Genomic DNA, 15,728 nt, shown 5'->3' with positions numbered 1-15,728 from the left:
TATGCTCTCATCACAAAAAAAAATGATAAGTAAGAGAGGCCAAGTGGGGGCTGTGGAGAAAAAAAGGAGAAAGAAAAACAAGTGATAAGTATTTGAGGTGATGAATATGTAAATTAGCTTGACTTAATTATTTCATATTATATTCATAGATCTAGCATCACTTTGTATCCCATAAACATATGCAAATATAAATTGTCAACTTACAATAAAATCTTTTAAAAAGAAATTTCACATTACGACAACATTCAAATTCATTTTTATTATATTTTACAAAAGTAGTACAGATCCACAACAATTTAAAAAGACAGTACTAATTCCTGTACTATGGACAATTTTCTAAACCTTAGGACAAGATTAAGCATAAATATACCTCTGCAGTTGTTGCTGCTTTTTGAATTATAAGTGGAGAATCACTTGAGTCTGGGAGGTGGAGGTTGCAGTGAGCCAAGATTGTGCCATTGCACTCCAGTCTGGGCAACAAGAGTGAAACTTTGTCTCAAAAAAAGGAAAACCTATTATCAGGGTGGAGATAAGAAGAGATTATAAGTAGTATAATTATCACAGGACATAGATGTACTGTAAAGAACATATAAAATTAATCATCTTTCCCTGGTGTTGAAAGTATACAGATCTATAGAGACTTTATAGAACCCTTTTTAAACTTCACAATGTTTTACCCATGTTAGTGTGAGCACCAATGTAGTTCTTGACATCTCTGTTAATAATCAGTTAGGGAAATTTCAAGTAAGCAGTCTAGATAAAAAGTAAATTGATATATTTAACCATATTATTTTTTATTCAAGGTATGGTATAATATGTAAATTTATTCAAAATATGATAATGTGAATATCATATATGTCTTTAGTTCTCCATACATTTCCTTATTTGGTTCCCTCTTAAACTTACATTGTAATACATTAACTGGTGATCATACATTTACTGATTAGTAACTGTGTGCACAGATCTGAGCTAGTCTTTGTGGGTGATTCAGAAGTATTGTGAGTTACCCTTGCGTTGGTTATAATCTGAACCAATCTCAGTGCTATGAATAGGAGAATGGAAAAGCTACAGTGGAATCCAGTGGCTAACAATGAATTAAGTTCTGTAGCATAAATTACAAATATTCCAGAAGATAAAAAATGCAGACGTCATTATGAGTGAAATAACCAAGTCATGGAAAAAGAGGCTTTGAGTTGGTCCCTGACACCCAAGCCTCCTTATGCTGTAGCTAAGATGACCTGATTTGAGAAACAGTAAAAAAGTAGCACAAAGCCATCGAGATGTAGAAATACTATAAACCAGGAAAATGCCTGAGAAAACATATTGGGGTAGCTCATGCCTAGTGCAATTTAGGAAATAAATGGTAGTGTCGGCTTTGATCAGTACCCATAGCACATAAATCCTGCCTTTCTTTTAGATTCTAAAGGATGTCACCATGGAAAGAAGAATGAATATTCTACATTTTCTTCCTTGGAAAATATGAAATAGGCCTGCAGCTTTAGTCTGGTAACTTTTTCTTTGGCTGCTTCTCCGTGACTCCTAAGTAGAGGCGTGATTATAGAAGAGAAAAGGAGAAGATTTTGGGGAGAGAGCTGTGATAAATTTATCTATAATCCTATGTCTCTTACAAACGTATTTCACTTAACAAAACTCCCCAGCAGAAGCAAAGAACTACCCATATAATGACAGTTTCTTCTTAAATTTCGTTTTAAACATGTTTAAAAGAAAAAAAAATTGACACGTTACACACATCTTGTCTTCTTAATAAAAAGGTGCTAGATATAATGTTACATTTATGGAGAAGAGAATCAAGCAACAGTAAGGTTTATGCCTCTACACTTAGTAGAATGAATGAGATTATTTTTTAATGTTTGCAATTTAGAATATTTTGCCACTTTTCTTGCATCAGGCTCCATTTTTTCTTAAGTTATAATTGGAGCCTTTGCTTTTACAACTGCACGTTCTGTACCCTCTACTGCCTACTCCTTTTCTAGTGAAATGGGCTGACAAAACAAATAATTCAATGCACTAAAATGGTGTCTAGAGCAAAGGTAAGTAGATTTTGAGTGAAAATATGTATTGCTCTTTAAGAACTAGGTTTTTGTTGTTGTTGTTGTTGTTGTTGTTTTCCCTGAGATGGAGTTTCCCTCTTGTTGCCCATGCAGGAGTGGAGTGCAACAGTGTGATCTCAGCTCACTGCAACCTCTGCCTCCGGGTTCAAGCAATTCTCCTGCCTCAGCCTCCCAAGTAGTTGGGATTATAGGCATGCACCACCACACCCAGTGAATTTTGTATTTTCTTTTTCTTTTTTTTTTTTTAGTAGAGACAGGGTTTCACCATGTTGGTCAGGCTGGTCTCAAACTCCTGACCTCAAGTGATCCACCCTCCTTGTTCTCCCAAAGTGCTGGGATTAGGATTACAGGCGTGAGCCACCGTCCCCAGCTGAACTAGGTCTTTGACATATATTCCTGATCTTGACCTTTTAATTATAAAAAGGATACATTTTTTTCTTCCATTTAAAAAAATTTTTAATTATCATGGATACATAATAGTTGTACATTTTCATGAAGTACATGTGATAGTTTGATTCAAGAACTCAATGCATAACGATCAAACAGGGTAATTGGGCTATTCATAACCTCAAGCATTTACTATTTCTTTGTGTTAGGGATGTTCCAGAAATTATAAAAATATTTTCATAATAGGAGAGTTGGAAAAAAAGTAGAAAGTTTAAATAATTGTAATGCCATTTGATTGAAGACAATTTGATTTCTGTGTCTCAAAGAAGCTGAGGTTGTCAAACTGGTGGACTTCGGTAGTATGGTCATCTGGATCGGTCACTGCTCACTTAAGACAGACTTTAAGAAGAAACTCTCTTACTCACAGGAAATCCGACTCCCTATTCCTGCAGTCTGCAACTTGACCTCTTCCTCACAGATTCTATGCTATTCATAAGTCAGCTTCTCCTAGCCCCAGAAAAGTCCAAGTTTATAAGGACAGTCATAGGTAGAGAGGTACACCCTTTTCCTTTGCTGATCCCACACTAATTTGCTGTTCTTCAAATTTTGGTACTTTTCAAAAGCAAACAGTCACCCTCAGTTTACATAAACATATGTAAAGAAATGTTGTTACTTTCAACCTTAAGAAATCAGTTGGATTACAACCATTTTCTGGTCAGTGGTTCCAGTGGAAATCAAATGATTTAGAAAAAAAATTATTCAGCCTTGGTTAAAGTTGAGAAAAAATGTAGCATCCGGTAGTATCTAATAAGCCTTGAAAGGAAGCATCCTGCTGACATAAATCTATTATAACTGGGTTCTAGAAAGATAAAGAATAAAAGATGAGAAAATAGGAACATTCCTTGAAAACCGGATCACAGTGAACAAAGGGCAATGATAAAAGATTATCCCGGTGAATAAAAGTTCTCTCAATTTACACCTGTATGGTTATGTCTTGTTATCTCTACTGAGAGCGAGCAGTGTGCTTTCTGAGATTTTTTAACTCTCAACCACAAAGCTTCTGTTTAAAGTCTCAGGAATATAACCCTCAACCACAAAGCATATAAAAATCAGAACACTCATAAAAATGTTGATTTATGTAATAAAATTCATTCCCATAATTTGTAAAAGAACACTCTAAGCCTTCTCTCCAATAACCTTTTTTATTTGGCCATCAATCACCACCACCTGTTAATCGGATAAACTTACACCTTCCTGTCCAGTTTTTTCCTTGAAGATGCATGAAGTAAAAGATGTCTGTAGATTCTAATCCAAATACACAACTGGAAGCCCATTTTCTCCCAGCCTCCTAAATATTGGTCTGCAAATAAAGTTTCTTTGGTCTGCAAAATCCTGGGGAAAATGGGGAAATGGCATGTTTGTTCAACAGGTTATTATTGAGCACTATCATGTGCGGGTAAACATAGTCAACTCTTGTTCCCAACATAAATTTACTTCACTTTACAGACTCATTTATTCTGGTATTATGTTTTTCTTGCTGTTTGGGGGTTAAAATATGGTGATACCAAATGATAATTGGTTGTTTTTAACATCCTTACTTGGAAAAATAAAATGGTGGTGGTCTGATATCAATCCCCACATTTATTTTTGCAATTTTACTCTCCATGAAATCCTCAAAGGCTACAACCACTGATTTTGCTCCTTCCTTCACTCAAGCTGTCTATCCCTTACTATATATCCAGCACCAAAACCCATGGCTCCCAATTTATGATTACTGAATAAATAACTACTGGATGTATGGATGGATGAATAAACGAATATGTCCATCTCTCTGAGACAATTTACTGATTAGAAAGAGCCACAGTTGTACTAAATCAGGAAGCCAAGATGTGCCAAATGTGCCTGAATGTGCTACCATTCTTTATTGGTAATATTAGTGTGTACTATCACAGCTCTAAGAACTTTGTATTTGCTAACTCATTTAGACCCCAAAATGAATCCCTAAAGAAAATAGTTTTGTAACATCATTTTACAGGGGGAAACTGGGTCACAAAGAAAATTTTAAAAACTGCTTAAATGGAGACATCCCAGACTCTGTTCTTAATGACGACGTTATGCTGCCTCTTGTTTACAAGGAGAGCAGTAAGAAAATGAACCAGAAAGGAGTATAGAAAATTCACCTGTGACTTCCAGTCCACACACACCAACCTTACTCTCATGTAGCGTGTGCTACAAATTCTAACTCATAGTAAGGCTATTCCATATTAATCATAATATCAAGTAATGCCTATATCTGCTTTAAAAATTTAGCTGCTATCGTTTTAGGCACGTGTGTTCGTGTCCATTCTATCTTCTGCAGGGCCTAGAATTGCGTCGTGCTCATAGTAGGCACTCAAAAATATTTGTTGGTGATATAGTTTGGCTCTCTCTCTCCACCCAAATCTCACGTTGAATTATAAATCCCCAATGCTGGAGGTGGGACCTGGTGGGAAGTGTTTGAGTTATGGGGATAGTGAGTTACTGTGAAATCTGGTCATTTAAAAGTGTGTGGGCTGGGCGCGGTGGCTCACGCCTGTAATCCCAGTAGTTTGGGAGGCCGAGGAGGGTGGATCACAAGGTCAGGAGATCAAGACCAGCCTGGTCAACATCGTGAAACCCCATCTCTACTAAAAATACAAAAATTAGCTGGGTGTGGTGGCACATGCCTATAATCCCAGCTACTCGGGAGGCTGAGGCAGGAGAATTGCTTGAACCTGGTAGGTGGAGGTTGCAGCGAGCCAAGATCACGCCGCTGCACTCCAGCCTGGCAACAAAGTGAGACTCCAACTCAAAAAAAAAAAAAAAAAAGAAAAAAAAGAAAAGAAAAAAGTGTGTGACACTTCCTCCCTCCCTTGTTCTCTCTCTAGCTCCTGCATTCCTCATATGATGTGCCTGCTCCTGCTGCACCTTTTGCCATGACTGTAAGCCTCCTGAGGGCTCCTCAGAAGCAGATGCCACTCTGCTTCCTGTACAGCCTACAGACCTGTGAGCTAGTTAGACTTTTTTTCTTATAAATTATCTAGACTCAGGCATTTCTTTATAGCAATGTGAGTATGAAGTAGTACAGTTGGATTCAGTAAAATTATTTCAGAGGTGCTAAGATTTGAATCTCACAGGTGCAAACTGCCAACCCATATGACTGAAGGCATTGAGCATGAGCTTAAAGCACAAAGTAGCAAATGAACAATTTCTGACATAAGGAACATCTTAAGGGCTTTAAATAAATACCTATAGAAATCACCTGAAGTTGTGAAGACTCAATCAATTATGTCACAAAAACCAGAGAAATACACCACCTCCAACAAAGCATTGTGCAGAATCCTCATCAGGCAGTGCTTTCTTGGTGCATTGAAAGCTCACCATTCACAGTACATAGCCAATGGCTGTTCAAAGTCATACAAATTATTGCCATGACAACTATTTCTTCAGCAATAAAATTATGAAAACCACAATTTCCCTGGCAGGCAGAAGGAGCTTATCATTTTCTATTCAGAATGAGTTTAATGTTTACCCCTCAGCAGTCATCACAGATAAGACACCTGTCTAGTAATGCAGGCACTCACCAATGTAAAAACGGGTGCACCAGGAGAGTATGGACAGTGTTTGGATTTCAGGAGGAATTATCCCCTAGAAGAAAACACGGAAATGATGTCAGAGTTCCACACTAGCCCACAGAGGCCTAAATAGCCCGTATGATGGCAAAAATGCATTACATTTGAGGAGGGGGAAGGAAAACATACCATTGCTATATTCATAATTAACAACAAAAGCAAAATAGAAAAGAAAGTTAATCTGGAGAAGAACCTCTGGAGAGTGTTAAGGACTTCAAGGCTGACAGGATGGCTTGGTTGCTTTGTTCTGTTGAGGAACCTTGTCTCCTGCCACTTTCTCTACCCCTCTCTGCTTCTGCCTCACAGACTTCTTGTCTTCCTCAAACTTTTCAGGCTCTTCTGAGCTCAGGGTTTCTGGACACACTTCTTCATCAGTCTCTAAATCTCCCCCTCCTACACCCAGCTTCTCCACATTACCCAGGCCCCCTTATTCATCTTCACAACTTCAGACCAGAGGGCTCTCCTCTTTGAGTAGCACAGTGCCCTGAGCATTCATGCATTTACCTCAATCCTAATTCTTGGTCATAGTAGGGTCACTTGTCTGGATAGCCCTTTATTCCTGTCTCCCCAACTAGACTATAGGCTTCGTGATGTCAGGGATGTTCTCTGTCCTGGTCACCTCTATGACCCCATTACCTACCTCTGCCTGTACTAAATATTTGTTGCATAAAAGTATTTTCAAACCAACCTTCTCTTATCTTGATAAAAATGTAGCCTTTACATGATTCTTAAGCCGTGCAGTATTTTGAGGATATTATCTCAGAAACACAACAAAGGAAGAGAAAAGGGACTGATCTAAGACACCTGAAAAGAAGGAAGGTTAGATTTTCCGCAGCAAAATAAGTGCTGGGGAAAAATCATTAAAAAGAAATAGGCAAATACATCCTCTGCATGCTCTCATTTCAAAGGATAGAAGGAATTGGTAGCAAAGAACTATTACATCATACAATTCCCAGAACTGAGCAGAAGAGAATATCATGTGGATAGGCAAAGGCTGTCTGAATCAGGTAGGGGCAGAAGAGAATAAAGGCAAAACACAGCTCACAATTCATCTGTTTAGTACCAACACAACTTAGGGGTTTGTAACTCAAGAAATGCCTTTTCAGGGAAGTATGACTTTAACTTGATAAATATCGTTTAGTTTAGCTTCACTTATTTTTTATCTTTTCTTCATTCATTTAATTCTTTTGAGCCCCTGCTGTATATTAAATCCCAAGCTATGTCCCAATGATACAAGATTAACAGGACAAGAGCTGATGAAAAACTCATAATTAGGAAACTGGATGAACAACTATGAGACAATGTCAGAGCCCTGTGCCAAAATTGATTCAAATAAATAAATCATTGCATGGGCTTGCCAAGGGAAAGAGGAAAGAGGAAATGTGAATGGGGCACTGGGCAGAGGCAGCGTTTAAGCTGAGACTTAGGGTGAAAGGAGTTTGTCTCTCCAAAAAGGGAAGAAAACGCACTCGTAGAGAAGGAAGAGCATGTGCAAGGCAGAAGGGAGAGAGTGTGGCATGTTTGAGAACAGAGGAGCAGTTTTCGGTGGCTAGAATAGAGGATGCATATTGTGGGCTGGCAACAGTGAGCCTGGGACAGAAGTTGGGCTAGATCTTAAGAAGCCTTGGAAGTCATGAGTTTAAAATGTCTTTAAGATTAATGATTTTCCAAATCCTTAACACTAGCAGCTTCTTTCAGGCAATCTTATATCATATCAAAGTCTAGCGTATAAAGTAGAAAAAGACATAGGTTTTCCAGGGGCCACCTGAGCCCCCACCTCCAACCTCCACATTTAGCCTAAGGTTCATCTTTAAAGCTAAGACCTTTGAAATCTACACTTGTGGACAGCACAGTGTTGTGCAGGCAGAGCAGGGACCCAGTAAATAAATCAGCAAGTCACATGACCAAGTAAGACATTCATTTAGCCGTTTAATTTTTGCTTTAGAGATTACTCTGACTGTCATGGCGAATGAATAGGAGATCAGGGAGCTGGTAGAGCAAAGGGCAGGCACCTGAGTGTGGCACAATGCAAGACGGAAGTATATTTTCCCCTCACAAATATTCTCACAATATTTTCTGCTCCCTTCCTTGCATTCCCCCCAATCTTTTGGTCTCCAATGCTCTAGGGGACAAAAGTATCATTACTCCTATAACAGAAGTTGCCTTCTGGCCTTCTGTCATCGGCTCCAGGCAAGAAGGAAAAGATCCAAAGAGGGAAAATGAAGAGACCGTCCCAAACCGAAAGGAAGCCTAAGATTAGAGCAGGGACAAACCAAAGGTTTCATGGGTCTGAATTGCATACCATTTAAGGAATCTTTTTTTAAAAAAATACAAAGTTGTGAATACAAAATTAAGGAGAAAATTGATTTAGAAGGAGAAAAAAACACAACAAATTATGCATTTTAAAGGCATTTAAAAATAGAAAGCATCATAAATCCATAAATAAATTATAAATATTTTATTTATGAAGAGCCTTACCCACCTATATGATAGTATTTTTGCTTACGTTTATTATCTGCGCACTCTTTGATAGCCTTTTCATATGACAATTGTTAATTTTCTATAGCAAAGGTAGAAAAATCTTTCTTCTAGCAGAGTTCATTAAATTTTGATGTATTATTGTCTTTAGTTGTTATTTAAACTTTGAAAAATTTTCTTTCAGTTCTATAAATCATTTTGGTAGTATCATGCAAATTTTTTGAATTGTCAGATTCAGGAAAACTTCTATCAAGTTTCTTTTTTATGTGAGCTGTAAGATATCAGGTCATTTCAAGTTTTCTTTGGCTGCGATCAATCTTAAATACCATTTCAGTTAATAACACTCATTGACCAGTTTGTCATTTATGTTGTCATTGTAGTATTGTATTATGCATTTATAATATGATCATTAAAGTCACTATTTCATCTTAAAGTGGCAAGAAATTTAAATCTTTTTCTAATTTGTTCATATGAGTCACTTCTCATCATTAATTGGATTATTAAATAATCCAGAAGCATATTCAGTAATTCCACTTATCACTTTTACATACAGAGAATTTTTGGCTGGTGAAATATTTAAAAGTCATTCATGAGGTTTCAGTGAAAACAGTAGCACATGATAATAACCAGCAAATCACATTTGTTGTAGATGCTATAATAATACAGTAATTTTTGGTGTCTGGTTTACCTGATTTAATACTTTATATGTTTTCCCATTATTTAATTCTAGTGAATAATTTGGGATAATTAAGGCACATTTGGTTATTCATTTTGAAATTTTTTCCAAGTGTTCATACAAAAACAAATCAAATGTAGCATTTATTTAGTAACTCCCATTATTTCAATAATTATCATTACTTGAAGAACACCATTTTTCATTGTGTTCTCTGAAGGGGAAAGGCCTTCACTTAAAAATTTGATAGGAATAATGACATCAGAAAAATGGCAGAATAAGATGTCTCAAGCTCCACACCCTCTACAGAAAGTTTATCTAGCAAGTATCTATAGCCTAGAGCATCCTTTTGAAAACCCCAACATTTGGCAACAAGCCTGAGACACCCACGTTTTCCACAGAATTGAATGAAATTTTAATTAGAAGGATAAGAACAGTCTCATACTGATTGTGCTGCCCCATCCTTCTTCCAAGTCTAGATGGTGCCAGATTGAGAGGATTTTCTTGGGCCTACAATTTCTACAAGGGGAAAAGAGACCCTGAGGAAGTCATCCAGTTTTCCTTGCGTTCCAAGATGCTTTCTGGGCAGCTCACTCTAGTCTCATTTTATGGGGAACACTAGGAAAAAGACTTTCACCTCACTGATCTTAGAGAAGCAGAAGGGTTAAACCTGCTTGACCCAGTAGGTCAAACAGCCAGTTAACTCAGCTGAAAGCTCACCACACACATCTCCACCCTAGCAGTGAGACAATCCTCAATCATGCATTTCTAAGAAGCACAGCCTCTGATACTACCTATTCTGAGCAACAATTCTACCTAACCCCCAAGCCTAGCCTGCAGACCTGCACAACTGTACATCTCAAAGAGCAGAATTACCCAGCCTGGAAATACAACTTGTGACCAACCCGATAAGAATCCCTCACAATTCCCAGCCAGCAGCTCCACTTGATAGCAATACCCAGCCAGTAATCTCAACATACAGTGGAGCACAGTCAGCAGCCCACCCAACATCAGAACAAAGGCAGTGGGCCAGTCAACTAGAGAATTCACAACAAGCTCTGTCCGCCTGGTGTCATTACCACCTGACCCTTCCAGAATCACAGTCTGAACTAAATAGCGAAAGTATATCCTCACCTTAGAACACCTGTAAAGGCCGGAAAAGGAGGCAGTCTCCTCAAATATACAGACAACAACACAAGGACACAAGGATCACAAAATTGAGGGAATCCTGACACCTCCAAAAGAAACTAATTAAGCTCCAATAACAGACTCCAAAAAAATGAGGAGCTATGAATAATATTCATAAAGAGTTCAGTGAACTACAAGAATATGCAGATACAAAATTTAAATGAAATTTGAAGACAATACAAGAAAAAAAGTGAGAAGTTTGACAAAGAACTAGAAACAATTAAAAAAGAATCAGATAGATATCCTGGCAATGAAAAATACAGAGGCTAAACTGAAACATTTAGTTGAAAGCTTCAATGAAGCCTTGATCAAGCAGAAGTAAGAGTCAGTGAGCTGGAAGACAGACACTTGAAATTACCTAGTCAGAGGAACAAAAAGACAAAAGAATGAAAGAGAATGGAGAAAGCCTATGAGAATTATGAGACACCATCAGGACACCAAATCTTCACATACTAAAAATTGCAGAAGAAGAAGAATGAGAAAGGGAGCAAGAAAATATATCAAAAGAAATAATGGCCAAAAACCTTCCTAATCTGGGGATAGATGCCAACACCCAGGCACAGGAAGTGTAAAGGTCTCTAATCAATTGCAACCCAAAGAGGAGTACACCACAACACATAATAATCAAACTATCAAAAATCAAAGACAAGCTGGGCATGGTGGCTCATGCCTGTAATCCCAGCATTTTGGGAGGCTGAGGAGGGTGGATCACGAGGTCAGGAGTTCAAGACCAGTCTGACCAACATGGTAAAACCCCATCTGTACTAAAAATATAAAAATTAGCCGGGTGTAGTGTTGCATGCCTGTAATCCCAGCTACTCAGGAGGCTGAGGTAGGAGAATTGCTTGAACCTGGGAGGCAGAGGTTGCCATGAGCTGAGATCGCACCACCATACTCCAGCCTGGGTGACAGAGCAAGGCTCCATCTCAAAAAAATAACAAAAAACAAAAAAAACAACAAACAAACAAACAAAAACCAAGAAAATATTCTGAAATTAGTACATAATAAGAAACACATCACATACAAAGGAATTTGAATATAACTACCAGCAGATTTCTCAGCAAAACTCTGCATAACAATGAAGAGTGAAATGACATATTCAAAGTGGTGAAAACAAATCTTGCCAAGCAAGAATACTTTATCCCTCAACTCTGTCTCTCAGAAACTAGGGAGAAATAAAAATTTTCCCAGACAAACAAAAGCTAAGAGAGTTTATCACCTTAAACCTGCGTAATAGGAATTACTAAAAGGAGTTCTTCAAACTAAAACAAAAAGCTGGTAATTGATAATGTGAAACATGAAAGCACAAAATTCAATGATATAAGTAAAACAGAGCCATATTCAGAATACTCTAGAACTTTAAAGATAGCATGTAAGGCAATTGTGTCTCTAGTACAATGGTTACAAAACAAAACCATTAACAATAAACATATCTAAAATAAATTATCAAAGTATGCATATTGCAAAAAGGTGTAAATTATGACATAAAAACATAAAATGGAGGGATGTAGAGTTGTATGCAGTCAAATTCATTGTTATAAGCTTTAAATAAGCTGATATAAGTACAATATGGTCTATGCATGCCTCATGGTAACCACAAAATGAAATCTTTTGTGGAAGTACAGAACAAAAATAAAAAGGATTCAAAGCATACCACTAAAGAAAGTCATCAAACAATAAAGGAAGATGGCATCACAGGAAGAAAGAAAGTATCTGCAAACAATTAGAAAGTAATTTTCAAAAAGTAGTAAGTTCTTACCTATCAATAATTACTTAAATGTAAATGGATTAAATTCTTGATATAAAGATACAGAGTGACTTAATGAATAAAAAAGTAAGATCCAACTATATGCTGCCTGCAGGTAAACTCACCTAACTTTCATGGATACACATAGACTGAAAGTGAAGGGATAGAAAAAGACATCCTACACAAATGGAAACCAAATAGAACAGGGAGAGCTATACTTATATCAGACAAAAATAGACTTTAAGTGAAAAACTGTAAAAAGAAACAAAGGAGGACATTATATAATGATAAAAGGGTCAATTCATCAAGAAGATATAACAATTTTAAATATATACACTTAACATTGAAGCAAGCAAATATGTAAAGCAAACATTAAAGGATCTGAAAGTAAAGATAAATTGCAATACTTTAATAGTGGAAAATTTTAATACCCCACTTTAAGCAAAAGACCGTTCATTCCAACAAAAACATTAATAAGGAAAGATTGGACTTTAATTACAGTTTAGACCAATAGACCTAAAAAACATATAAAGAACATTCTATCCAATAGCATCAGAATATGCATTCTTCTCAAATGCACATGGAATATTCTCCAGAATAGATCACATATTAGGGCACAAAACAAGCCTCAGCAAATTTAAAGAGATTAAAATTACATCAAATATTTTCCAAACAAAATGATATAAAATTAGAAATCAATACAAGGAGGAATTTTAGAAAATTCACATATAGGTGGAAATTAAACAACATAATCCTGAACAATCATGGAGTAAATAAAGAAATTAAAAGGGAAATTTAAAAATATCTGGAGGCCAGTGAAAATGGAAACACAACATACCAAAGCTTATGTGATAGATCAAAAGAAATACTAAGAGGAATTTCTATAATAATAAATGTCTACTTCAATAAAGAAGAAAGATCTCAAATAAACAACCTAACATAACACCTCAAGGAACTAGAAAATAAAGAACAAACTAAGCCAAAAATTAGCAAGAGAAAGTAAATAATGAAGACCAGAGCAAAAATAAAGTTGAGATGAGAAAAACAATACAAAAGATAAATCAAACTAAGAGTTGGTTATTTGAGAAGATCAAAAAAATCAAATCTGTAACTAGACTAAGAAAAAAATGGTAAGAAGAATACAATCAGAAATGAAAGAGGAGACATCATCAATACCATAGAAATACAAAGGATCATGGGACTTCTATGAAAAATTATAGGCCAACAAATTGGATAACCTAGGAAAAATTGATAAATTCCTAGAAACATACAACCTACCAAGACTGAGTCACGAAAAAAAAAATCTGAATAGACAAATAACAAGTGAAGTGCTTCAATCAGTAATAAAATGTTTCCCATCAAAGAAAAGCCCAGGGCCTGATGGCTTCATGGCTAAGTTCTACCAAGCATTCAAAGGAGGATACCAATATTTTGCAAACTCTTGCAAAAAATTGAAGAAGAGGGAACACTGAACTCCTTTTACAAGGCCAGTATTAATTAACCTAATACCAATGCCAAAGAAATTACAAGAAAAGAAAACTACACACAAATATTCTGGATAAACATAGATGAAAAAAATCTCAACAAAAGCTAGCAGACCAACTTCAACAACACATTAGAAGAATCATCTATCACAATCAAATGAGATTTGGCCCTGGGATACAAAGATGGTTTGACATCTGCAAGTCAATAAATGTATTATATCACATTAACAGAATCAATGAAAGAAATCAACTTATCTAATTAGATGCAGAAAAAGCAATTGAAAAAAATGCACATCTTTTTATGAAAAAGCTCTCACCAAATTAGGTATAGAAGGAATGTATTACAACATAGTAAAAGTTACATATGAGAATCACCAGAGCTAACATTATACTCAATGGTGAAAATTTGAAAACCTTTTTTCTAAGACCTAGAACAAGACAAGGATGTCTACTCTCACCATTTCTATTCAACATAGTATTGGAAGTCTAGAATAGACTTCTAATAGCAAAATAAACAAACCAAAAGCATCCAAATAAGAAAAAAGTGAAATTGTCTCTGTTTGCTGATTAGATGATCTTACAGAGAGAACCCTACTCAATACACCAAAAAGCTACTAGAACTAATAAACAAATACAGAAAAGTTGCAGGACACAAAATCAACATGCAAAATCAGTAGCATTTCTGTATGCTAATGCCAAATTATCTGATAAAAGAATCAAGAGAACAATTTCATTCACAATAGCTACAAAAATTAAAATTCTTAGGAATAAATTTAAGCAATTAGGTGAAATACCTGTACACTGAAAACTATAAAACACTGATGAAAGAAATTGATATGATTTGGCTGTGTCCCCATCCAAATCTCATCTTCTCATTGTAGCTCCCATAATTCCCATGTGTCATGGGAGGGGCCTGATAGAAGGTAATTGAATTATGGGGGTGGGTCTTTCCCATGCTGTTCTCATGATAGTGAATAAGTCTCACAAGATCTGACAGTTTTACAAAGGGGAGTTCCCCTGCACACTGCACACACTCTCTTGCCTGCCACCATGTAAGACATGCCTCTGCTCCTCCTCTGCCTTCTACCATGATTGTGAGGCCTCCCCAGCCATGTGGAATTGTGAATCAATTAAACATCTTTCCTTTATAAATTACCCAGTCTTTTGTATGTCTTTATTAGCAGCATGAGAATGGACTAATACAGAAATTAAAGACACAAATATGTAGGAAGATATTTCATGTTAATGGATTAGAAGAATTAATATTTCTAAAACATTTATAATACAAAGCAGATCTACAAATTCAATGCAATACCTATCAAAATTTCAATGTCATTTTTCATAGAAATAGAAAAAAATCCTAACATTTATATGGAGCCACAAAAAAAATAAACAAAATACAGATAGCCAAGGCAATCATGAGAAAAAAACAAACAAAGCTGGAGGTATCACACTACCTGATTTCAAACCATACTACAGGCTATGGTAATTAAAGCATCATTACTGGCAAAAAAAAAAAAAAAAAAAAATAGACACATTGACAAATGGAACAGAATATAGGGCCCAGAAATGAACCCATGCATTTGTGAACAATTGTATTTTGACAAAGGTGCCAAGAATATGCAACAGGAAAATTATAATCTCTTTAATAAATGGTGATGAGAAAGCTGGATATCCATGTGAAGAAGAATGAAATTGAACCATTATCTCACACCATTTACAAAATTAAACTAAAAATGGATTAAAGACATAAACATAAGACCAGAAACTGTAAACCTACTAGAAGAAGACAGAAAGGAAAAACTACATGACATACATCTGTGTAATGATTTTTTCGAGTGTGACCCCAAAAGCACCAGAAATAAAAGCAAAAATAGATAAATGGGATTTCATCACACTAAAAAACTTCTGCATAGTAATGGAAACAATTATCAGTGTGCAGAGATAGCCTATGGAATGAGAGAAAATATTTTCAAGCCATACCTTTGATAGGGAGTTAATATTCAAAATATGTAAGGAGCTCAAACAACTCAACAGCAAGAAAAAAAA

The sequence above is a fragment of the Pan troglodytes genome, chromosome 5 (genome assembly GCF_028858775.2).
Source record: "Pan troglodytes isolate AG18354 chromosome 5, NHGRI_mPanTro3-v2.0_pri, whole genome shotgun sequence".
NCBI lineage: Eukaryota > Metazoa > Chordata > Mammalia > Primates > Hominidae > Pan > Pan troglodytes.
The sequence above is the reverse complement of the archived record's forward strand: the minus strand, read 5'-3'. Positions refer to the sequence as shown.